Genomic DNA, 25583 nt, shown 5'->3' on the forward strand with positions numbered 1-25583 from the left:
CTTGGAAAGGATGTACATATGGGAAAAAAATAAATCCAGTAATAAGGTTCATAATGTAAAGGAACAGCAAATGTTTGAGCTTGTCCAAACAAACACTGAGTATCTGAAAAACAATAGTGTTTAATTTGAGTTTAAAAAGCAAAAACCATCCATTGATGCAACTTAAATACCAGCAACAATAACACATATTGGGGAGGAGTGGGAAGAGCAAAAGTATTTTGAAGTCCATTGTACTGTTCATCATTGGAATGAAAATAGGTGTTAACTGAGGGCTTTGTGTTGTTTGTAATTATTAGCATAACCACTAAAACACTAGAAAAGGAGATTGATTAGAGCACATGTTTAAATCTACAAAATAAAGAAAAACCATGCCCCCCCCAAAAAAAAATCTACCAAAACAGGAGAAAAAGATTCTCAGGCCAGTGTAAGACAAAAGTATGCTTCGTTATCAATGGAAACCTACTGAGAAGAACTTGATCCATTCAAGAGCCAGTCATGGAAGACAGCATACTGACAGACAGACCTCCCTTTGCAGGAATTCTGTACAGTGGAGCCTCCAAGCCCTCTTCACTGAGGACCAGTTCTTAAGAATATAAACAACGTAAATCTTCGAGTTAAAACTTGCCAGAGATATCCACCTACGTTAGTAGTTCTCAAATGCAGGACTCAAGATTATACTTCCAAGCATACTGACTCAGTAGGTGGGTTTTTATTACAAATACCAAGAGATATTATAAAAATGTGGAAGACTTGAAGGCCACGTGTGATAGTCACTATCTGATATGAGAATACCAAAATCCCCTTGGCAGTAAGACTTATCAATACAAACTGAGAATGAGATGCTTGGTTTATATCTCAATCTCTGGCAGAATTTGAGAAGAGAAAAAAAAAAAAAGTATACATTCATTTGAATAAGACATTACTCTTCACAATGGAAAAAAAAAAAATAGATTTCTTAAGCTTTAAACAACAGACCTTGATATATTTCCTAACTAATGTTTGTGAGTCTCATACTTCATAGGAGGCAGCCCACGTGGTCTCACCTGGTAAGACCAGCTAGCTCACAGTTCCTGCTATTTTTCTCATTTCAGGAGAACTGGATAGGAAAAGAGGTTTTGCTAATAAGCCCAGGCCATCTTGCTGAAGATCCCTCAAATCCCTATCTCAGAAGATAAAGAAGAGTCAAACCTCAGACAGAACTAAACTTTTCTTGAGGTCAGAGTATAGTTCAGAATTTATGACTGTGATTCAGGCAGGTAAATCAAACCCTTCTGAGCACTAATTCCTACAAAATGAATTTTTTTCTAGTGGAAACATTGACTTAAATATGTTCTTGTACATATTCCTTTGGTCAATCACATTCATTTTCATATCCACTTCTCCTCCTTGTTCATATTTATTCATTCACATATTCCTTTATCAATTTTCTTACAATTTATCAACTTAGTCATTAACTCATTCAAGACTCTCTCAGTCTCTTAATCATTTACATATTCACTTACATTGTTTTTTTTTAATTGGAGTGTAACTGATTTGCAATGTTGTGTTACTTTCTACTGTACAACAATGTGAATCAATTATATGTATATGTATATCCTCTCCCTCTTGAGCCTGCCTCTCACCACCTGCCCATCCCACCCCTCTAGGTCGTCACAGAGCACTGAGCTAAGCAGCAGCTTCCCACTGGCTATTTTTCCGCATGGCAGTGTCGTACAGATGTCCATGCTACTCTCCCAGTTTATCCCACCCTCTCCTTCCCTTGCTGTGTCTGCAAGTCCATTCTCAACGTCTGTGTCTCTAGCCCTGCCCTGCCAATAGGTTCATCAGTACCATTTTTCTAAGTTCCATCAGTTCAGTCGCTCAGTATATGTGTTAATATATGGAACTGTTTTTCTTTTTCTGACTTCACTCTGTATGACAGACTCTAGGTCCATCCATATTACTACAAATAATCCAATTTAGTTTTCTCAGTCTTTGAATCTCTAAGTCATGCATTTTTGTTCACTCATCCTTTAATTCATTTATTCATTAATTTAACACACACACGCACACACACAATATCTTCGTACAAGTCTCCTCTCTGCTAGAGGCATAGGCCGAAATTGGCAGTGCACCCAGGACTCCCTCTCAAGCTTTGAATTAGTCCCTTTGACTTTCTCTTTTCAAGATCTCCACCTATGAGTACTTTGGACAGTCCATTCTGCAGCTATAGGTCCTTCGTTCATACACAGGGATAACATTTTTATCTGCCTCTAGGTGCCAATCAGGCCAGACAGGATCAAAATCCTGTTTCTTTACATCAGGCCTCAGTCATCCCAGAAATTTCAACCTAGTTTTAAGGCCCTAGAAAAGGAAAACCTCAGGCCTTTCATTGCTATGTAGGGAAAACCCTACGTAGTAATTCACAGTAATTCACTGCTGTGAATTACCATCCTGTGAGTCCCTACTACTCATATAAAGCAGTTCACTCCTGACATTGCTCATCACTAAATGAGTGGAAACTTTTCCCACACCAAGCAATTCTCTGTAACACCATCTGGGTGTCCTAAAACTTAATTCAGTTCTGACATTATTTACCTGGTGATAGCTTCAGATTCCACAAGTTAGGGGCTCAGTCCCACAAGACTGCCTCCCCCAACAGGCACTCACTACAGACGCCAGCTGCAAGCCCAGTTTACCACCTGTGCTTCTGACACGTGAGCTGTAGGTGGGAGTTTCCATTAGATTAAATTTACTAGAGCAACTCACAGAACTCCAGGAGACACATATGTTTTCCAGTTTATTAAAGGAGATGAGTAAAGGTTACAGAGTAAAAGCTAGATGAAGACATACACAGTGTGGGGTCCAGGAGGGCCCCCCGTGCAGGAGCTTCAGTCGCCTTGAAGGTGTATGCATTGTCCAACTCCCAAGCTCTCTGAACCTTGTCTTTTGGTTTTTGATGAATGTTGGATTACAGAGGCATGATTGATTAGCTCCTTGGCCATTGGTGATTGATTCAACCTCCAGTCTCTTCCTTCTCCTTAGAGACTGAGGGGTAGAAGGTACTAAAGGTTCAACCCTCTAACTTGGGTTGGTTTTCCTGGCAACCAGGACCCTTCCTCAGTTTACCTGAGGTATTTTGGAAAGTCATTAACATAACAAAATAAACCTTGATGGCTCTTAACACAGGAAAGTCTAAGGGTTTTAGGATTCTGGACCAATAAAAGGTATAAGGCCAGATATATCTATTTCTTATCAATCAAAATATCACAGGTTCACAAGGTTCTTGCTCCTGCCTCAAATGAGTGGTATCGATCATGACCTTGGTAGAGGCTGTGTAGTCCTGAGCTCTGGTAATTGATCTATGTCAAAAAAAGAATGTTTACCCTAACTCACTCTTCTCTGATTATAATTATATTATAGTCCAACACAAATGACCATTGACTTGGTTAAAGTCAAGAACTATATTTTCAAAACACAAAATATTTTTTTCTTAATAACATACAACTGGTGATTGTTTAATATTTGTTTTTATTGCTAAGGAGTGTCAGGAGGGGTAAATTTCTTCTCTGCCCTTCTTGGTTCTTTGGCTGGATTAATTAAATTGACACAAGACAGATCAACAGAAAAAAGCTAGTTTAATTTGTATGTATGGAGGTGACATAGAAATAGGACCTACAAAGTGACCAAAGCAGACTATTCATATAAATTATCTTAACAATTATTTGTGAAGATTTAACAAAACATAGGGTTTTGTGCTTTGGGTTGCAAACTAATAAAGGCGTAACAAAGTTTGTTATACAGGTTTCTTAGCCTTGAATTCCCTATCTCTGGTGATAAGGATGTTAGTGTAGGGAGGGTAGCTTCAACATGGAAGATTTATTTCCTGCTTTCAGGGGAAAGAAGAGGGTCAGAGTATTGTTGCTGCTGCTGCTGTTTTATTAAAGAAACATGTTGCCCCACACCAGCTGTGACTTCAATGCAAAATAATATGCCAGTGTGGTATATCTTGGGGTAGGCTGTCCTGACCCCTAGCAAGAGTGAGTTCTATGATGATCACAACTTTGATGGTGCTGTTCATTGATGTATCCCTAGCCACTGGCATAGTTTTTGGCAAAATGTATATTTTTAACAGAAATAAGAGCAGCATGCATTGTGACTGAGTAGATGCAAAGGGTCTAGAGAGAGAGGATGTGGAATAAATTGGGCATTTGAGGGGTGGGAGTGATGAGGAAGATGGCACACAAGACAAGAACTTCCAACTGTGCTTTGAACATAAGTAGGGGCTTCCCTGGCAACCCAGACGGTAAACTGCAATGCAGGAGACCCGGATTCAATCCCTGGGTCGGAAAGATCCCCTGAAGAAGGGGATGGCTACCCACTGCAGTATTCTTGTCTGGAGAATTCCATGGACAGAGGAGCCTGGTGAAATATAGTCCAAGGGGTCGCAAAGAGTCGGACACCACGAAGCGACTCTCACTTTCCACTTGTTTTTTCCCCAGGAGTTTGGCAGGCCGTTGTGTGTGGGAGGTGGTGGTGGTGGTAGTGGCTTTTGGCAAAGGAAACTGCATTTTCAATGACGTGGAAGTGAAACAAAAGAGCAGATCACTGTGGTTGAATCATAGTGTACAGGGCAATGGGAGTGGGAATCAGGAAACCATGGGTAAATGAGGCTAGGAAGACAGGCAGAGACTAGATCATACAACGGGCAATCCATGCGAAGGATCTGGGACTTAATTATGAGGGCAAAGGAGTGCCAAAGACCTGACCTAAGCTGTTGCTACCACTCTTGCACTATTTTTGTTGCCTCCTTGATCTTACTCCCTGGAGGAGGAAATGACAGAGTCCACTCCAGTATTCTTGCCTGGAAAATGCCATGAACAGAGGAGGCTGGCAGAGTACAGTCCATGGGGTCACAGAGTCGGACACAACTGAGCATAGCACATACAGCAGATCTTTCTCACCAGTCTGCGTTTCCCACTATTTTTTTTAAAGTAAGCATTATGAATGTCTTCTTTCCTGTTTAATATTTTCCAATAGCTGCCTGTTCCCTAGAAGATCAAGTCTAAACTCCCTAACATTCCATGTTTCCCAGTGATGTCTCAAGTGGCTTCTCCAACAGAATTTTCTCCATCGTTTGATTATTGCTTTTTCATAAAGCCCATCAAGTCAGCTAACTAAGAGCCCCTTTCTTACTGTCTGGGCTTCCCAGTGGGGGCTAGTGATAATGAACCCGCCTGCCGATGCAGGAGACATAAGAAGCCTGGGTTTGATCCCTGGGTTGGGAAGATCCCCTGGAGGAGGAAATGGCAACCCCATCCGGTATTCCTGCCTAGAGAATCCCATGGGCAGAAGAGCCTGGTGGGTTACAGTCCATGGGGTTGCAAAGAGTCGGACAGGACTGGAGAGACTTAGTGCTAGCACTCCTTACTGCCTGCTCCAGGAAAGGGCCACCTCCTCATTGATGCTATTTGTGTATCCTGCCCATATGTCTCTTGTTATGCTTATTTTACTGTCTTTATTCATTTGTGTGCATGTCTTTCTTTATCTACTAATTCTGTCCTCCTTGGAGACAAGCTATAAGTTATTTGCAAACACCTGTGGTCTGGTACACTATTTAAATGGATGTCTTCCCTTCCTCCAATTTTATTTTAGTGAGCAAATTAATGAACAACGATAAAAAAAAATGAAAAGGATGAATCAAAATAGAGAAATTGGGCCATGTTCAACCAAAGTATTTTAAAAAAATCATGTGCTTTTATATTTTGGAACTGAGTAATATTTTCAGCTTCTTTAAAAGGTGCAGAAGATCTTTTACTCACTATTGCTCATCCATTATGAATTTCACTATTAAAAATACAACCATGATGTGGTGGTTTTACTATTGATCAACTCTAATGTGTACATTTTAATACCTGGGGAGAAATTGACTCCCAATGTTTCCAATCACATGACCAGAAAGGACTTTAACTGGATAGTCACTGGGGTCAGGCCTAGAAAAGGCATGTCATTCAAGGGTTTTCCCTCAATTCCCTACTCGCTTTCTGAGTCTAATGGGAGCTACTTGGGCTCATCTCTCTGTAAGATTAATGTATATTCTCAAAAACTAGATTAGGTGGGAAACCCTTCACGAACTGGGACTAATGACCTGAGAAATTCTCTGAACTGGAGACTCATTCAGGTCCGATGTAGAACATGCAAGCCAAATAGGAAATGAGGAAAAAGAGGTGAAAGTTCCAAGAATATGAGGAGGAATAGTTGATATGGCTGTGGGATAAGCAGTTCTCAAGGACAGTAATAAAACCGGAAGGATCAGGAAGAAAAGGCGATCTGAGGGTAGAATTTCTAAGCTACATGAGTGCAAGAAATGCTATGCTGTGCGTTCAGTGTTGTCTGTACGTAAGTGGCGATATGAACGTAATGGTAGGAACATAGGGTACCTTAAATAGAGGATAATTTTGATTCCCTTTTCCTAAAAAAGTGTCATGAGTGTATATCCTTTCTGTGGCATTCTGGTGTTGAATTTTGTTCCTTTAGGCAACTGGACAGTGAGGATGGACAAACCAAGTAACCAGAATTACTCAGCACTTGTGTGTCAGATGTTCTACTGAGAATTGAAAAGTAATCTATAAAACGACCTGAGTGCACGTGTGCTAAGTGGCTTTCAGTTCAGTTGCTCCGTCGTGTCCGACTCTTTGCGACCCTATGAGCTGCAGTACACCAGGCCTCCCTGTCCATCACCAACTCTCTCTTTGACTCCCTATGGACTGTAGCCTGCCAGACTCCTCTGTCTATGGGATTTTCCAGGCAAGAATATTGGAGTGGGTTGCCATGACCTCCTCCAGGGGATCTTCCTGATCCAGGCAGCAAACGCGTGGCTCTTACATCCCCTGCATTGGCAGGCCAGTTCTTTACCACTAGCATCACCTGGAAAGTCTGTAGAAAAACTTGACATTGCCCTAAATGAGCTTTCCAACACCATGGGAGGTGTCTACAGCCATTCCCCATTTATGAGCAAGAAAAACTGAACTTCAAAGCGGTAAATGGAAGCTTCTCATCTTGTTGTTTTTGTTCAGTCCCTCAGTCCTGTCTGATTCTTTGCGACCTCATGGACTGCAACTCACCAGGCTTCCCTGTTCTTCACCATCTCCTGAGCTTGCTCAAACTCACTTCCATTGAGTCAGTGATGCCATCCAGCCATCCTGTCCTCTGTCATCCATTTCTGCTCCTGCCTTCAATCCTTCCCAGCATCAGGGTCTTTTCCAATGAGTCAGCTCTTCTCATCAAGTGGCCAAGGTATTGGAGTTTCAGACTCAGCATCAGTCCCTCCAATGAATATTCAGGACTGATTTCCTTTTGGGTTGACTGGTTTGATCTCCTTGAAGTCCAAGGGACTCTCAAGAGTCTTCTCCAACACGACAGTTCAAAAGCATCAATTCTCTGGCGTTCAGCTTTCTTCATAGTCCAACTCTCACATCCATACATGACTACTGGAAAAACCATGGCTTTGACTAGATGGACATGTCAGCAAAGTAATGTCTATGCTTTTTAATATGCTGTCTAGATTGGTCAAAACTTTTCTTCCAAGGAGCAAGCATCTAATTTCACAGCTGCAATCACCATCTGCAGTGATTTGGGAGCCCAAGAAAATAAAATCTGTTACAGTTTAAATTGTTTCCCCATATATTTGCCATGAAGTGATGGGACTGGATGCCATGATCTTTGTTTTTGAATGTTGCATTTTTAAGCCAGATTTTTCACTCTCCTCTTTCACTTTCAAGAGGCTCTTTAGTTCCTCTTCACTTTCTGCCATAAGGGTGGTGTCATCTGCATATCTGAGATTATTGATATTTCTCCTGGCAATCTGGATTCAAGCTTGTGCTTCATCCAGCCCAGCATTTTGCATGATGTACTCTGCATATAAGTTAAATAAGCAGGGTGACAATATACAGCCTTGACTTACTCCTTTCCTGATTTGGAACCAGTCTGTTGTTCCATATCTGGTTCTAACTATTTCTTCTTTATCTGCATACAGATTTCTCAGGAGACAGATAAGGTGATCTGGTATTCCTATCTCTTGAAGAATTTTCCACAGTTTGTTGTGATCCACACAAAGACTTTGCATAGTCAATAAAGCAGAAGTAGATATTTTTCTGGAATTCTCTTGCTTTTCCTATGATCCAGTGGATATTGGCAATTTGATCTCTGGTTCCTCTGTCTTTTCTAAATCCAGCTTGAGCCTCTGGAATTTCTCAGTTCACATATTGTTGAAGCCCAGCTTGGGAAATTTGAGCATTATTTTGCTAGCATGTGAAGTGAGTGCAATTGTGCAGTACTTTGAATATTCTTTGGCATTGCTCTTCTTTGGGATTGGGATGAAAACTGACCTTTTCCAGTCCTGTGGCCACTGCTGAGTTTTCCAAATTTGCTGACATGTTGAGTACAGCACTTTCACAGCATCATCTTTCAGGATTTTAACTATCAGCTGAAATTCCATCACCCCCACTAGCTTTGTTTATAGTGATGCTTCCTAAGGCCCACTTGACTTTGCACTCCAAGATGTCCCAGAGCATATAACTAGAAGAAAGGACAGGAGGGGAATGCTTTTATAAATTTGTCTCTTCTTCTGCCTATGACACAATGAATCCTAAAAAGATGTTACATGTTTCCCTTTCTGATAGATATTACTGGGTATGACGGAGTACGATGCAGAGAAGGGCACTGATTTGTTGGATTTCACAGTGCTGTGGTGGCGGAGACAGGCTGCTCCAGTGCTGCTGCTCTGCGTGACCTGGAGCCTGTCTTTCTCCAGACTCAATCCCCTCGTTCTAAAAGGAGGTGACTCACTTCATCTTTAAGGCTGTTCCGAGAATGGGGACTGTTCCAAGCTTATGTGGGATTATTGTTGTAAGAAGGGTTCTTATTTTGATTTGTTCATTCTGTTACTGAGTTAATGGTTGATCTCTCATCCCTGTAGCAAATGCTAGGGACACATGGCAAAACTATGGTTGGGTGATATAAATTGATAGGAGCAAAAATATAGAATATTTTAGGCACTGAATATGACTTTTAGTTCAAATTGTATAATTGAAGATCCCAAAGTGACCTTGCCCATACAGCTTTGAAATCTTCTAGTCGGTGTACACTGCCTCCAGAGTGCTAGATTTTTCTGAATTAGCACTCAATAGGTTAATGTAACTATAGAGTATAATAGAATAAGCAGTCTTATAACTTATCTATTGCTGTTTAATTAATTTACTGTTTCTATTGCTGCTGCTGCTAAGTCGCTTCAGTCGTGTCCGACTCTGTGCAACCCCAGAGACAGCAGCCCATAAGGTTCCCCCGTACCTGGGATTCTCCAGGCAAGAACACTGGAGTGGGTTGCCATTGCCTTCTCCAATACATGAAAGTGAAAAGTGAAAGTGAAGTCACTCTTAGCGACCAACTCTTAGCGACCAACTCTTAGCGACCCCATGGACTGCAGCCTACCAGTCTCCTCCATCCATGGGATTTTCCAGGCAAGAGTACTGGAGTGGGTTGCCATTGCCTTCTCTGACTGTTTCTATTGAGACCCTTCTTTTAATTAACTTTACCTATGAACCTTCTCAGAGAAGGCAATGGTACCCCACTTCAATACTCTTGCCTGGAAAATCCCATGGATGGAGGAGCCTTGTAGGCTGCAGTCCATGGGGTCACAAAGAGTCAGACATGACTGAGCGACTTCACTTTCACTTTTTCTTTCTTGCATTGGAGAAGGAAATGGCAACCCACTCCAGAGTTCTTGCCTGGAGAATCCCAGGGATGGGGGAGCCTGGTAGGCTGCCGTGTATGGGGTCACGCAGAGTTGGACACGACTGAAGCGACTTAGCAGCAGCAGCAACATCTCCTGCAGATAGAACAAGCAAACATATCACTGTTCATAAAGACATGTAAAAAATTCATTGTATTTGCTGATACTTTCAACCCCATATGTTAGTTAAGAACCTATCAGCTATGGTCATCCTTCAATTTACAGGTGAAAAATTGAAGCCCATAGAGGTAAATTGATTTTCCATAAAACACTTTGCACATAACCAAAGGATCCAGAATTTCAACTAAGTTTGAGTTCAATAAACTTTCAGCAGCATTTTGCCCATTTTCTCCCCTCCCCCCATTTTCTTAGCTATAATATTTTACTTTTTTTTTTAGCAGGCTTGCATTCCCTGGAAAAATTTAATCTGAGAAATTCATGAGAAATAGTCCTAGGTGACTGAAAAGCAAATAAATGTCTAGATAGAGAAGCACAGAGGATACAGAAAAACCCAAGGTTTGATGTGTTTTCAAAGACTATAAGTGAGATTTCAGCTTAGGTCTACAAATATGTATAGATAACCTACTTTGTCCTAACAACTATGCTAGTTTCTTCTCTAGATTTCCCTCCTTGGCAAATGACAGGTGATGCCGGGCCTCGTATAGGGGTCTTGGGAACAGGTGATACAGCAAAGGGAAACTGAGGGCTGAGTACTAGATGGCACGTCCTCCAAAAAAGAGTGACCATGTAGAGCATGAAGTTTCATGGGGCAAACAAAGGCTGCTGAGACCCTAGCGAGGACAGCTCAGTCCTTGTGGTCACGAGCAAAGAATAAGAGGCAGAATTAGGGGGAATTTCTTGAGTTGAAGGAACACAAGAAGAAGGACCCTTTCTTAAATCTATACCAACCCTGAAAATTGTTCTCAGATGACTGAGCCTATGCCTATGGCACTGAGAACCAGAGATAAATACGGAAAAAGTGAAGTTCTACTTTTAAGGAATCACATTCTGCGTTGATAAGTAGGTGCAATGAACAGTGTTAGGGGTTGATTAACAAAAGTTTCTGATAAAGCTCTTCAGAGTAAGTCATGCCAAAGTATCATTGTGGAGGATGTTTTGTGGTTAACCAAGCAGAGCTGGTTAGTAGAACGAGGGCATTCCTGGCAGAGGAAAAGCATATGCAAACTACAGAGCTATGAAGCAGGATGATACGTTAAGAGAGCTGCAAGTCAGAGCCTGCGCTCCGAGTTGCAGCACAGAATCACTGAAAGATGGAAAGGCACCTGGGTGGCATCTTATGAACCACATAAATGCATGAACACATTCCCTCCGCTTCCCGGAAACCACGGACTGTCAAGAACGTGGTGTAAAGTTTACTCCTCCACCATGACAGAACAGTTTTGAGGAATATGAAGGTTCCCATGTAGTCAGCATTCAAAGCATTTAAGCATCAGGCTAAAATTCATTTGACTTCAAAGATCTTTTTCCAGCTCTAAGATATTCTGTAATATCTAGTTAAGCCTTTTAAACCAGATGTTACTCTTGGGGATGACATGAGACAGAAAAACAAGAAATAAAAATAAATAAAAGAAATATTGAGGTAGAGGAGTAGTGGACAATGCTTAACAGCAGCCCTGGAATGGATGGTGACAGGAATAGGGAAGGCAAAGCTGGTCCAAATCATTTTCTCCTGCCTGGATACTCAAAAATTCTCTTAACTGTTCTCTACCATTTGTTCTTATTTCTCTCTAATCCAAGATTATCCAGACATCCAACATGCCCTCATACTGAAGCCTGGATGATTTTAATGAAGGGAAAAACAAGGGATGCCATCTCTCCATGCTCAATTCTTTATTGGCTCCCTCTTATTCTTTATGGGCTTCCCTGGTGCCTCAGCTGATAAAGAACATGCCTTCAATGCAGGAGACCTCGGTTCAATCCCTGGGTCAAGAAGATATCCTGGAGAAGGGAATGACAATCCACTCCAATACCTTGTCTGGAGAATTCCATGGACATGAGGAGTCTGGCAGGCTACAATCTATGGCCTCGCAAAGAATTGGACACAACTGAGCTACTAACTCTTTCCTTCTTCCTTATTCTTCCTGACCAAACTATTTCCCATGGACTACAGAGACCTTCATGATCTTCACACGTCTGTCTCTTCAGCCTTATTTGATACCAGTTTCCACTACATTAGAGGGTCTCAGCTTTGGTACTATTGACTTGTTGGACTGGATGATTCTTTGGGGGCTAGTGTAGAATATTTAATAGCATCCCTGGTCTCTACCCACTAGATGGTACTCACTGCCAGTTATTCACAGCCAAAAATCTCTCCAGCTTGCCTAATGTCCCTGGGGATGGGGGAATTCCCCTGCTTGAGAACTGTTGGTCTAGATCTTTCCTTTTCAGGTACATGTTCATTCAAATGTACATGCTCCCCTCCCTCTCATTATAAAACGTCTAAAACCACTACCTACTTTCCTTGAGATAATCTCCCTCTCCCCACCCCTATACCAAATTACTAATCATTGCTTCTCTCCAAGCAAAATCATCATTCCATCCATGGAACCTCCACTGAACCTCCACTCACAGTGCTGCAATAAACCCCCTTTCCTTTAGGGCTTTATTTTCAATCATATGTTCATCACTGGTGTCATTGGAACCATTTTTGACTTCTCCTCCAGCCATTATACTTCACAAAAATAGGGGCCTTGTCTATTTTTATTCACCACTATCTCCTTAGTACCTGGCATGGTAGAAGCTCAAGAAACACTCAATGAGTGATGGGAAACTGAACAAAAATTGCAATTATCAGAAAAGTAAAGCAGGACTTCCAGCCTCTGATGCCAATAACTATTTGCTGAGCGCTGATTTTGCAATTAAGCGAGATCTGAGCCCTGGGACCACAGTGAAGAATAATACACAGCCTTTGCCTAGGAAGCATACCCTTGGAAAAGATATTGATTTGTATGTAAAAAGGATTAATACAATATCTTCACTGATCAATGGAGGTTTGAGCAAACTGAAGTTGGGTATCTACAGAGGAGTTCCAAGGTCTGCCTGCAGAGTAAAGTTTCAGAAAAAAAGATAATTCTTGAGCTCAGACTAAAGGACAGAATTTGGCCAGATGGACAAGGCTTAATAGTGTAGACTGGTATTAGAGCTGGTGTGACTGGTGGGAATTAGTCACAACAGTGATACAGGTATACAGCAATCCAGCTGGCTGTGTATCTCCACGCAGTTCTGGGAAATGAGCTTAAAGACTTAAGCAGGGATAGAAGCATGAGAACTTCCTGTATAGGCTCAGAGATCTGTACTTTGTCCTGGAGACACTGGGTGGTCATAGATGGATGGAATGCAGTGGTGTGAGTCAGATCTGCAATTTCAGCTTGATAAGCTGAAAGTTTGACCAGTAGACAGGGAAGAACATGACTTCACAACTCAGAGTCTCATTAAAGTTTTTGTTAAATCTTCAAGTGGCTGTGGACCAGGCACATAGCAACTTCTCAACAAGGAAAATCAGAATGCTAGCTCAGTATGAGGTTCAAGAGTACACAGATTCTATTCTTAGCAATAGCAGGGCAGAAAATTTCTTGTGCCAGGGAGTCCTTACAGCCTTAGTGCTATGAATCCTTATTTATTGTTAGTGGCAAGGTATATATTGGGAGATATGGGGATCAAATGACTCAGATGGTAAAGAATCTGCTTGCAGTGCAGGAGACCAGGGTTTGATGCCTGGGTTGGAAAAATCCCCTGGAGAAGGGAATAGCAACCCATTCCAGTATTCTTCCTTGGAGAACTCCATGAACAGAGGCTACAATCCTTGGGGTCTCAAAGTGTCGGACACAACTGAGTGATGAACAGTTTCACTTCAGGTACCAAGGGCTTCCCTTGTAGCTGAATTGGTAAAGAATCTGCCTGCAGTGTAGGAGACCTGCGTTCGATTCGTGGGTCAGGAAGATCCCCTGGAGAAGAAAATGGCAAGCCACTACAGTATTCTTGCCTGAAGAATACCATGGACAGAGCAGCCTGGCAGGCTACAGTCCACAGGTTCACAAAGACTTGGACATGACTTAGCAACTAAACCACCACCACCATAGGGATCACTTCCCTGATGGCTCAGATGGTAAAGCGTCTGCCTACAATGTGGGAGATCTGGGTTCAATCCCTGTGTCAGGAAGATCTCCTGGAGTAGGAAATGGCAACCCACTCCAGTATTCTTGCCTGGAAAATCCCATGGATGGAGAAGCCTGGTAAGCTACAGTCCATGCGGTCGCAGAGTCAGATGCGACTGAGCAACTTCACTTCATGTCTTCACCATAGGGATCAAGAGGGCTTCCTAGGTGGCACCAGTGGTAAAGAATCTGCCTCCCAATGCATGAGACACAAGAGATATGGCTTTGATCCCTGGGTTGGGAAGATCTCTTGGAAGAGGGCATGGCAACCCATTCCAGTATTCTTGCCTGGAGAATCCCCTTGGTTAGAAGAGCCTGGCTGGCTAAAGTTCATAGGGTCGCAAAGAATAGGACTTGACTGAATTGACCTAGCACGAACATAAGAATCAGTAGGCCAGCTCTAGGTTTCAGAGAAAAAGAGGCAAACATAGGCATTTTCTGGACACTGCAACATTCTGAAACCTGATGATTGAGTGTTTGTTTTCCCGTTGTCTGCATTTCTGCTTAGTCCTCCAACATGAATAATTGTCAAGGTTTTGCTAGGCCAAAGTATATTCCAGGGAAATCGGATCTGCAATTTTGCAGAATTTCACAATGCCTTTTTGCAGTTCTGTGTCAAATTGTTTGTTTAAATCTAGTTTATTTTACCTTCTTGGTCCTGGACGTACTATCAGCTGAAATATTTATATCACTGCCTCTTAGGAGTTGTGCATTTCCCTTGTTCTGTGAAAAAATGTGCTGACCTGCTCTATGTATATGAGTAATTGTTTTTATTTTAATTACTTGAGTGCCTGTGGAAGGAGACTGAGTCGTCTGGCCTGTTCTCTTCTTGACCATTTCTTGCTTTCATTCACTACCTTTTACCAAAAAAAGTCTTGTTCTCGTCAACAGCAAAATCTCTGGAGACCATTTGAAGTTGAAATCTCCATGTTAAATCCAGCCTTTTGAAAGGAGGTGTGGGAATCATAAAGATAAACATACCTTACTGCCCAATGCAGAAATCCCGCTCTCCCAGCTAGATTTCAGGATGCTGGAAAAAACAGCCCAAGCACGTTCTTGCCATTGTTCAGATCTTATTTTTGAAAACAGGCCTTCCACAGAAACATACACATGTATTGCTTATTACATGGAGTATTCTGTCCTCCACTCATGCCCTTCTGACCTCATTCATTCACTTGACACAACCATTGAATATCTATGGTGTTCCAGTCAGTGAGCAAACAGGCAAGCCTCCCCTCACAGAGGCCACAGTCTAACTCAGGAAGCAGATAGAGTGGCAGTTAGTACCGTCCTGCGGGTGGAAGCGGGGACTCCACAAGAGGGGGTGCTATATGGTTGTAGAAAGTCATGGAAATTATGCCAAGAGAAGTGATATTCAAGTTAAGGAAAGAGGAATGGGTGGAGGAGGTTAGCACCAGGGAGAAAAAAAGCCTCAGGTTGGAATTGGAATCTCACTTGATGAGAGATTCACATAGAGAGGCAAGGCCCTGCTGCATGCACTCAGCCCTGACTCTCTGTGACCCCACGAACTGCAGCCCACTGGGCTCCTCCGTCCATGGGATTCTCCAAGCAAGAGCACTTGACTGGGTTGTCATTTCCCATGCCCAGGGATCTTCCCAACACAGGGACTGAAACTGTGTCTCTTGTGTCTCCTGAATTGGCAGGATTCTTTACCACTGAGCCACCTGGGAAGTCCCCAGCAAGGTAAGGAGCTGGATGGTATTTTTTAAAAACCTGGTTCCTACAGCAGTATGGTCTGACATATTTGTGTTCATCACCAGCTCCAGCTCTTCAGACTGTTTGATTTTGAGCAGATTACTTAACCTTTCTAAGACTGACTGTCATTATTAGTCATTATTAGATCATAGGGTGTATGTAAAGGTTGAATAAGTTAGAACATGTAAATTGTTTACACACCAGCTGAGACATGGTAAATATGAGGTCATGATAAATGACCTTGATAAACATGAGGTCATGTTATTACCATTGTTATTTTTATTATGTATTTATTTTTTATTTCATCTTCACTTTGCCCTCATTGTCTTTTCCTGTTTTGTTTTGTTTTCGTTATTGTTAATCCCTCGAGTCAAGTGATCTGGGATCAACATCTCCTTTCTGGAAGCCCTGAACCCTGGATCCTCTCTCTGTCCATCTTCTCTCCTTCCTTCTCCATCTTTTTTTTTCTTTTCTTTTCATTACCCTCTCTCACCTGTAGTTAGCACCCCACCATGGTAAGGCCCCAACAACTGGATGATGGGTAATTTCAAATAATGGAGTCCTGGGTATTATCTGTTCCATGCCAGGACCACGTAAAGCACAATTTCTACATAGAGTTCAGCTGGAAATTCATGTTAGCATGCTCCACCATGTATAAGAGGAAATGAGCAGAACATAAATTATAGGTAAAATGAAATTTCTCACTTAGCTGTCAACATTGAAGAGGCATTTCTATTTAACTTTGGTGATGTTTCTCAGTTTCTCTGCATTTCCATATTCACACTGCCATACTTAAAGATTCATCTCTCACCCAAACTAGTGTGGTGTCATCCCCAGTGTGGCCTCTCCCTTTTCTCTTTCAAACTTGCCTATTTCAGTGCAGCTTTCACTGGGATATCAGAACATTCTTCCTGTAATGTCACGCTGATCACTGTATAATCTTGTGTGGAAACCTTCACAGATGTTCTGTTTTCTGAATAACAAGTCTATTAGGACACCTTTCATTGCAAGGAACAATAACAGACCTATCCAATTAAAAGAATAATGAGAATAGATTACTTCACTTACCAGAAAAATCCAGAGGTGATTTGGGGTTTGGGCACAATTTGAATAGAATTTTAGCTCTGTCTCTCACTTGGTTCTTGTCCAAATGTCAGTTTTGTTCTCTAACTGACTTCTATTATTTAGCAACATGTTTAAAGCAGTCAGAGGTATCCTAAATCCACATCACCATCCCGCACAAGTCAAATCAAGGATTTCTTCCTATCGCTCCATCTTAAGCTGTGGACCCACCTCTGAAACAATCACTGGCTTTAAAGAGATGTCATAAGCTGATTTCCTTAGATTTGAGTTTAAAGCAACCTCTGAGCTGAACGTTGTAGGAAGGTATGTAGAGTGGCTACAGTCTGTTTAGGGAAATCAGCACCAACCCCTGGCCAAACAGTGTGAACCATTTGGATGCAATGAAAGGTTCAGTAGATGCCAGGAAGGCAAGCAGCAAAGCTGCTCCCCATCCCCTGAGGATGTCATTCAACATGTGTCACTGTCTGGCTTCAATTCACAATTTCAACTTCCCATCATTCCTATTCTTATTTTACTCTTGTCAGACTGAATTTATTGCCCCAAATTTCTATCTACGCTTTTGCTCTAGATTGATTTTCCATGTGGCATGCCAAGCTCCTGCCCTTCTTGGCCACAGAGAACCTAGACCCACCTTGCAAGCTGTCTCCTTATGAATCCTATGGTATCTCCCCCTCCCTGACCCCTTGCTGCCACCGTTTAGCTGGAATGAAGCTAAATTTGTTATCATCCAATTAGGATTCTACCTGCTAGAGTAATTCTTTCCTGAGTAAGTCAGCCTTGCTCTTCTTTATTATCTTCTTCAAGGACCTACTCTCTGTCTTTTGTTTTCTTATCCAAGAAACTCTCAGTCCTTTGCCTTAGGACATTTCTCTATAGGTCAACATTGTCACCACTTATTAAATACCTAAATCCTAATGAGTTAGAATTTTGAGCTAAAAATTAGGAAAATCTGGATGACTTCTTATAATTCCAAAGGAATGGTCAACTAATTACATGCTAATAACCTACATATTATAACTTAAATGCATAAAAACTTGGAAATTTAGAAAACTCGGAAGTGGCCACAGGACTGAAAATGTCAGTTTTCATTCCAATCCCAAAGAAGGGCAATGCCAAATGATGTTCAAGCTACAATTGAGCTCATTGCACATGCTAGCAAGGTAATGCTTAAAATCCTTTAAGCTAGCAGTACATGAACTGAGAACTTCCAAATGTACAAGCTAGATTTAGACAAGGCAGAGGAACCAGAAATGAAATTGCCAACATTTGGTGGATCATAGAGAAAGCAAGGAAATCCAAAAAAAAAAAAAAAGTCTACTTCTGCTTTATTGACTACACTATAGCCTTTGAACGTGTGGATCACAACAAACTGGAAAATTCTTAAAGAGATGGGAATACCAGACTACCTTATCTGTCTCCTGAGAAACCTGTATGCAGATCAAGAAGCAACAGTTAGAACTGGACATGGAACAACAGACTGGTTCATAATTGGGAAAGCTTATGTCAAGGCTGTACATTATCACTCTGCTTATTTAACTTTTATGCAGAGTACATCATGCGAAATACCAGGCTGGATGAATCCTAAGCTGGAATCAAGATTGCTGGGATAAATATCAAGAACCTCAGATATTCAGATGTTGTTGTTCAGTTTCTCCATCGTGTCCACCTCTCCCCCATGACCTGCAGCACACCATGCTTCCCTGTCCTCCAACATCTCGTTTTCTGATGTGTCAGCTCTTTGGATCAGGTGGCCAAAGTATTGGAGCTTCAGCAACAGTCCTTCCAATGAATACTTGGGGTTAATTTCCTTTTGGACTGACTGATTTGATCTCCTTGCAGTCCAAGGGACTCTCAAGAGTCTTCTCCAGTACCACAGTTCAAAAGCATCAATTCTTTGGTGCTCAGCTTTATTTATGGTCCAACTCTCACATACATACATGACTACTGGAAAAACCATATCTTTGACTAGGTGGACCTTTGTTGGAAAAGTAATGTCTCTGCTTTTTAATATGCTGTCTAGGTTAATCATAGCCTTTCTTCCAAGGAGCAAGCGTCTTATAGTTTCATGGCTGCAGTCACCATCTGCTGTGATTTTGGAGCCTAAGAAAAGAGACACTGATGTATAGAACAGTCTTATGGACTCTGTGGGAGAGGGAGAGGGTGGGAAGATTTGGGAGAATGGCATTGAAACATGTGTAACATCATGTATGAAATGAGTTGCCAGTCCAGGTTCGATGCACGATACTGGATGCTTGGGGCTGGTGCACTGGGACGACCCAGAGGGATGGAATGGGGAGGGAGGAGGGAGGAGGGTTCAGGATGGGGAACACATGTATACCTGTGGCGGATTCATTTTGATATTTGGCAAATCTAATACAGTTATGTAAAGTTTAAAAATAAAATAAAATTAAAAAAAAAAAAAAAGAAACTCTGTCACTGTTTCCATTGTTTTCCCATTTATTTGCCATGAAGTGATGGGACCAGATGCCATGATCTTAGTTTTTTGAGATCATGCAGATGACATCATCCTAATGGCAGAAAGCGAAGAAGAACGAAAAAAGTTAATGATGAGAGTGAAAGAGAAGAGTAAAAAAGCTGGCTTAAAACTCAATATTCAAAAAACTAAGGTTATGGCATCTAGTCCCATCACTTCATGTCAAATAGATGGGGGAAGAGTGGAAACAGTGACGGATTTTATTTTCTTGAATTCCAAAATTACTGCAGGCATGAAATTAAAAGATGCTTGCTTCTTGGAAGAAAAGCTATGACAAACCTAGTCAGTGTATTAAAAAGCAGAGACATCATTTTGCCTACGAAAGTCCATCTAGTTAAAGCTATGGTTTTTCCAGTGATCATGCATGGATGTGAGATATAGACCGTAAAGAAGGCTGTGTGCTGAAGAATTGATGCTTTTGAACTGTGGTGTTGGAGAAGGCTCTTGAGAGTCCCTTGGACTGCAAGGTGATCAAATCAGTCAATCCTAAAGGAAATCAACCCTGAATATTCATTGGAAGAACTGAAGCTGAAGCTCCAATACTTTGGCAACCTGATATGGAGAACCAACTCGTTGGAAAAGACCCTCATGCTGGGAAAGATTGAGGGCAGGAGGAGAAGAGACGACAGAGGATGAGATGGCTGGATGGCATCACCGACTCAATGGACATGAGTTTGAACAAGCTCCAGGTGATGGTGAAGGACAGGGAATCCTGGTGTACTGCAGTCCATGGTGGTGTAAGGAGTCAGACATGACTAGATGGCTAAAGAATAACAACATAAAAACTAATGAATGCAGATTACAGAAATTTCAATTCACCATAGATGTGAAGTATCAGTATTTTTCTCTCATTTGCAAGTAAGTCTTGTTCTGTGCAACACCTGTATTTCTGAGAATCCATTTGTAAATCAAATATCAGTCTCATTTACATACATTTTAATTATAGAAATGAACTGTATGAGTTCCTTTTCAATTTTTAGTCACTTCTAATATTTTAGCTCCTTGTCAACTCATTAATAAATTAGTCAATACATACAGAATGTCCGTGACTTAACCACTCAAACCACTCAAGGTGGTTTGACTCAAGACTTTTTGGCTTTAGAATGGTGTAAAAGTGGCATGTATTCAGTAGAAACTGTACTTGGAATTTTAAATTTGACCTTTTCCTAGGCTTAGGAATATGTTCTCTTGTGATTTGGGCAGTGGCAGTAGCCACGCCTCTCAGTCAGCCACCGGATCATGAGAATGAACAACCAATATCACCATTCTGGACCTGTACAATCATTCTGCTTTTCACTTTCAGGGCAGCATTTGAAAAATTACATGAGATTCAACACTTTCTTATGAAACAGACATTTTGTTAGATAATTTCTGCCAACTGTAGGCTAACATATGTGTTCTGAACACATTTAAGATAGGTTAGTTTAACTTTTGATATTTAGTAGATTGTGTGTACTAAACGCATTTTGACTTAAATATTTTCAACTTATGATAGGTTTACTAGGATGTAATCACATCCTAAGTCGAGGGAGATGTGTATTTAACTGAATTTTTTAAAGGTATATTTTAGCTAGGCAAAAATACCTTTAGGTTTATGGGTAATAATGACTGATTCATTAGTTTTCAAAGTTCAAGCTTTGACTACAATGCATTTTTATCAGTGTTGGACACTAGTATTTTGATTTCCTTTCAGGATAAATAAAGATATAAATAAGGTGACACGAAGGCATTGTGAGACAAAATTATGTTAAAATGTCAATTCCAATTGTGAAGTAAGGACATTTGAAGATCTCTTATAATTACCTTTTATGTCAATTCCAAACATTAGACATAAGTGACTGTGAAGACCTTTAATCAGGCTTTTAAAGATGTGAGAATTTATTTGGCTTCTAATATCTTTCCTTTTTTGGACTACATTATTTTTCAGGCAGTATCAATGTCACATGTAATCCTGAGAAGCAATTAAGTATATAAAATCTGATTCACAGAGATCAGTATAACATTGGGCTGAAAGTGCGAGACTGTGGGGGAAGAACATACTTTCATCAAGTGATGGAGATGTAGAAGGACATGGAGTCAATTTGAAGAAGTTTCCAGTGACCAAATCTGGTATGACTCAGGCAGCAAAAGAGTGAATGAATGAATGAGTGAGTTGATAAATAAATGGAGAAAAGGGGCCTTGCTTCCTTATGGTAGAATTCATTAGTTTTCTATTGCCACTGTAAAAAGAATTAAAATTTTAAAAGATTATAATGCAAAAAATTAGTTTAAAATTTAAAAAATGTTTAATTCTAGAGGTCGGAAGTCTGAAATGGGTTTCAGTGGGCTAACACCGAGTTGTTGACAAGAATGCATTCCTTTACATGGGCTCTGTGGGACGATATTTTCTTGTCTTTTCCATGTTCCACAGACTTCCAGCATCCTTTGGGGGACTACCACTTTCCCTCACTCTGAATATCATTAAAGTCAAAAATGGCTAGTAGAATCTTTCTCACATTACATCATCCTGACGCTAAACTCCTGCCTCCCATTCAAAGGACCTATTTGATTACATTGGACCAACTATAGATAATTCAGGATAATATTATTTTAAAATCAGCTGATTAGCAACTATAATTCTATCTACACTCTTATTTCTTCCTTTTCATGTAACATTATAACTTACAGGGTCTGGAGTTTAGTATGTAAGTGTCTTTGAGGGACAGAGTTACTATTCTCTAAATCTTATAGAATTACACTTAATAAATGTAAAAGGAATGACATAAATAGAAAATTACCTTTTGGCAAAATCTGTTGTAATAATTACTGTGTGCATCCATGGATACTAAAGTTAGGGGATGATGAGAAACAGAACTTGTGAATAGTTTCAAAGTTGCTCCTCACATGACACTTAATAGTTGCAAATGGAGTAACTTTCCATGCATAAACATGACAGATACCACCATAATCTATATATGTATAATTGGAGTTCCCAAAGGCAAGGAGAAAGAACAGAAAATGTATTTGAAGAAATGATGACTGAACTTTATCCACACTTGATGAGAACTATAAACCCACATATCTGGGAAGGACAACAAAACCCTAGCAGAAGAAATATGAAGAAAACTACACCAAAGCATATTATCAAATTTCTTAAACCAGTGTTAAAGAAATCTTAGGAGGGAAAGAAAAAAAAAAAAACATTTTGCACAGAGTGTCAAAGACTAGTATACCACTGACAGTTTCTTAGGAAAAGTAAAACTCAGAACACAGCAAAGTAACATTATTAAGTACTGAACAAGGACAGAAAAAAAAGGTCAGTGTTCAATCAGGAATTTTATAATCAACAAAAATATTTAAAATTTTAAAGCAAAATTAAACATTTTACAAAAGAAAGCTGAAATTATTTATCTCTAGTCAATTACCTCTAAAAGTAATGTCTTTAAAAATACTTTAAGAAGACAGAAAATAATACCAAAGGGAAATTTGCCTCTATACAAAGGAATAGATGGCATTGGAGGTGGTAGATATAAGTGTAACAATAAATATTTGTATACTATTTAATTAAATTTGGGGGCTCCCCTGGTGACTCAGATGGTAAAGAATCTGCCTGCAATGTGGGAGACTTGGGTTTGATTCCTGGGTTGGAAAGATCTCCTGGAGAAGGGAATAGCTACCCACTCTAGTATACTTGCCTGGAGAATCCCATGGACAGAGGAGCCTGGCCGGCTACAGTCCATAAGAGTCACAGAGTCAGACATGACTGAGCGACTAACACTAACTCATGAAATTTAATTAAAATATTCAGCATAATTAAATGACTTTGATTTCCCACAAGAAGAAGCAACAGTGATCATGTTGAGCTTACTCCATTAAAACTAAAAGCAAGCAAAATTATGAACCGATGGTTTTGAAGACATCAGGTAATGAAGGACAGTGGCCCTTCAGAGACAGGAAGCAAATAATGTGAGCTGTATAGATGTGACAGCTTGCTGCCTTGAGAGAGTTTCCAGACCTAGCAAAAAGAAAATGGAACACAATCTGAGCCAAGAAGACTCCCTGAGTTGAGATGGAACTCAGAATCCTGGAAGACCAAGGGGCTTAGAATTTCCAATAACAGAAGAATTGTCTGCATAGAGAGCGCTCTAAACATATGCAAACCATGTGGGTGCGTGCTCATTCCCGTCCTACTCTTTGTGACCCCATGGATTGTAGCCCACCAGACTCCTCTGTCCATGAAATTTTCCAGGCAAAGAATACTGAAGTGGATTGCCATTTCCTTCTCCAGAGGATCTTCCTGACCCAGGGATCATACCCTGAGTCTCCTGCATTGACAGTCAGGTTCTTTACTATATGCAGAGGATGCCCTTCAAGTTTTTTAGCTCATTGTTCTTAGGATGTTAATTCTTCCAAAACTAACCTATAGATGCAAAGCAATACATAAAACACTAGCATCATTTTTTTTTTAAGAAATTAAACTGCTTCTAAAATTGAAAGGAAAATGCAAAAAACCTAGAATAGCTAAATTAAGAAGTGTGGAGGATGAACACAGCTTGATATTAAGACTTTTTATGAAGTTGGCATTTTTTCAGAAGGCAAGTGTTTCTGATGCTTTGCCTCAGAGCTCACTTCTTTTGAGTTCATGGGAGCCAAATCCATGGAGACATCTGTTTCCCTTCATGGCCCTCCTCAGTAGCACTTTTCTGCCACAGAGTTGCAGTCCATGTTTCCAAATACACATAACCTTGTTCTAGTACTGCCTGTTCTCAAATTGTACTTTTCTCTCTTTTTTTTCATTCATGGTCTAAAAAACCATTGATTGTAGATACCTTTGATGAAAAAATTTGTAAACATCTTCCATGTTAAGTAGATGGATAATAGGTAAAAAGATCAATACATACATAGATACTAGATCTAGCTATCTTGGGATAATTGCAGATAGTTGTTTGGGGAAAAAAAATCATCATTTCTTTGAGCTGGTAAGGAGTCTAGAAGTCATGATCATCAGTAATCTGGAGAGCAAGTCTTCTGTTGAATATATAATATTCACATAGTAGCTCAAGATTTCTGTAATTATTTCCTATAAAAATTGGAAATGTGAGATTGTTGATTCTTAAAAAAAAATTATATACAATGATATGATTACTTTGTATTTCTTATACCATATTTTCATTCCTTGAATTATCATCCAAGCATATCCTTGCTTCCGTACATTACCATAATTCAAATTTATCCCAGTAATGGACACCAACAGAAATTTTAAGATAATCTTCTTGATGGACAAAAAATTAATTTAGTTCAGTTCTATAAACTTTTTTGAAGTCCTATTGTATTTTCAGTCCCATGTTGCTGCTGCTGCTGCTAAGTCCCTTCAGTCGTGTCTGACTCTGCGCAACCCCATAGACGGCAGCCCACCAAGCTTCCCCGTCCCTGAGATTCTCCAGGTAAGAACACTGGAATGGGTTGCCATTTCCTTCTCCAATGCATGAAAGTGAAAAGTGAAAGGGAAGTCTCTCAGTCGTGTCTGACTCTTAGCGACCCCATGGACTACAGCCTACCAGGGTCCTCCATCCATGGGATTTTCCAGGCAAGAGTACTGGAGTGGGGTGCCATTGCCTTCTCCGAGTCCCATGTTACAAACATAAATAGCAGTGATTTCTCTCCACAAAAAATGAAACAATGAAAAGAAAAGGTGAATGTTAATTTTCTTTGCAATTCTCCAGCCTTCGAATGTAAGTTCATATTGCTTCTCAATCTCAGGAGGGAATATTGAGAACCAAAATGAACCAAAATGAAATGAGGTGTGAATGGGTGATCTTTTCTGGGACAAACGCTGTATAATCTAGGATAAAAAACATTGGTTTGGAAAAGACAGTTCTGGGTTTGAATCTTAGCTCCAGACTTTCTCACTGTCCAATTTTGCCAATCCTCTTACACTTTCTTGGCCTCTCTTCTAACATCTCCAAGATGAGAACAATTATACCTATCTACAGGGGTGCTATGAAGATACAACTAGATAACTGATATCAATATTAAGCTCCCAGTCCAGGGCAGGACAGCCTGGTCAGTGCTCAGTGCAACAAATCCCCTTCCTCTAGAATGGAACAAGGGAACTGTCTGAGAGGCTGCTGATCATCAAGAGAAGGGAGAAGGCTGTCAGCAGTGGAACATAACAATTTATAAATTTCTTATTTCACAACAAGCTCTGGGACATCCATCGTCCATGGAAATAAACAAACTCGGAGACTGGGGCCTGTTCCCAGCTGCAGAGTCCAATGCAAATGCACCTGAATGACTAACGTGTGTCGCAAATGACTCACCAACCCCTGACTGCAGGCTGGGTCCATCTGCTTAGCAGGGCCAGCCG

At 40.6% G+C, this 25583-nt stretch overlaps 2 long non-coding RNA genes across 5 annotated transcripts in view; both read left to right on the plus strand.

Annotated features, from left to right (window-relative positions):
- Positions 1–25583, plus strand: part of LOC123332966 — a 55622-nt gene that overhangs the window by 4397 nt on the left and 25642 nt on the right. Inside the window, exons 1-3 of one of the 4 annotated variants that reach the window (XR_006550188.2) lie at positions 15640–17509; positions 21165–21346; positions 24556–24614. The exons of 1 other annotated variant lie outside the window; for it this stretch is intronic. This is a non-coding gene — a long non-coding RNA (uncharacterized LOC123332966). Of the gene's footprint in view, positions 1–15639; positions 17510–21164; positions 21347–24555; positions 24615–25583 lie in introns of those variants that run through there. 2 more of the 4 variants (XR_006550186.2, XR_006550187.2) reach the window with 2 other exon arrangements.
- Positions 386–2010, plus strand: LOC123332967. The gene is made up of 2 exons (XR_006550189.2): positions 386–1256; positions 1647–2010. It is a non-coding gene; the product is annotated as an uncharacterized LOC123332967 (long non-coding RNA).

The sequence above is a fragment of the Bubalus bubalis genome, chromosome 3, assembly GCF_019923935.1.
Source record: "Bubalus bubalis isolate 160015118507 breed Murrah chromosome 3, NDDB_SH_1, whole genome shotgun sequence".
NCBI classification, from domain to species: domain Eukaryota; kingdom Metazoa; phylum Chordata; class Mammalia; order Artiodactyla; family Bovidae; genus Bubalus; species Bubalus bubalis.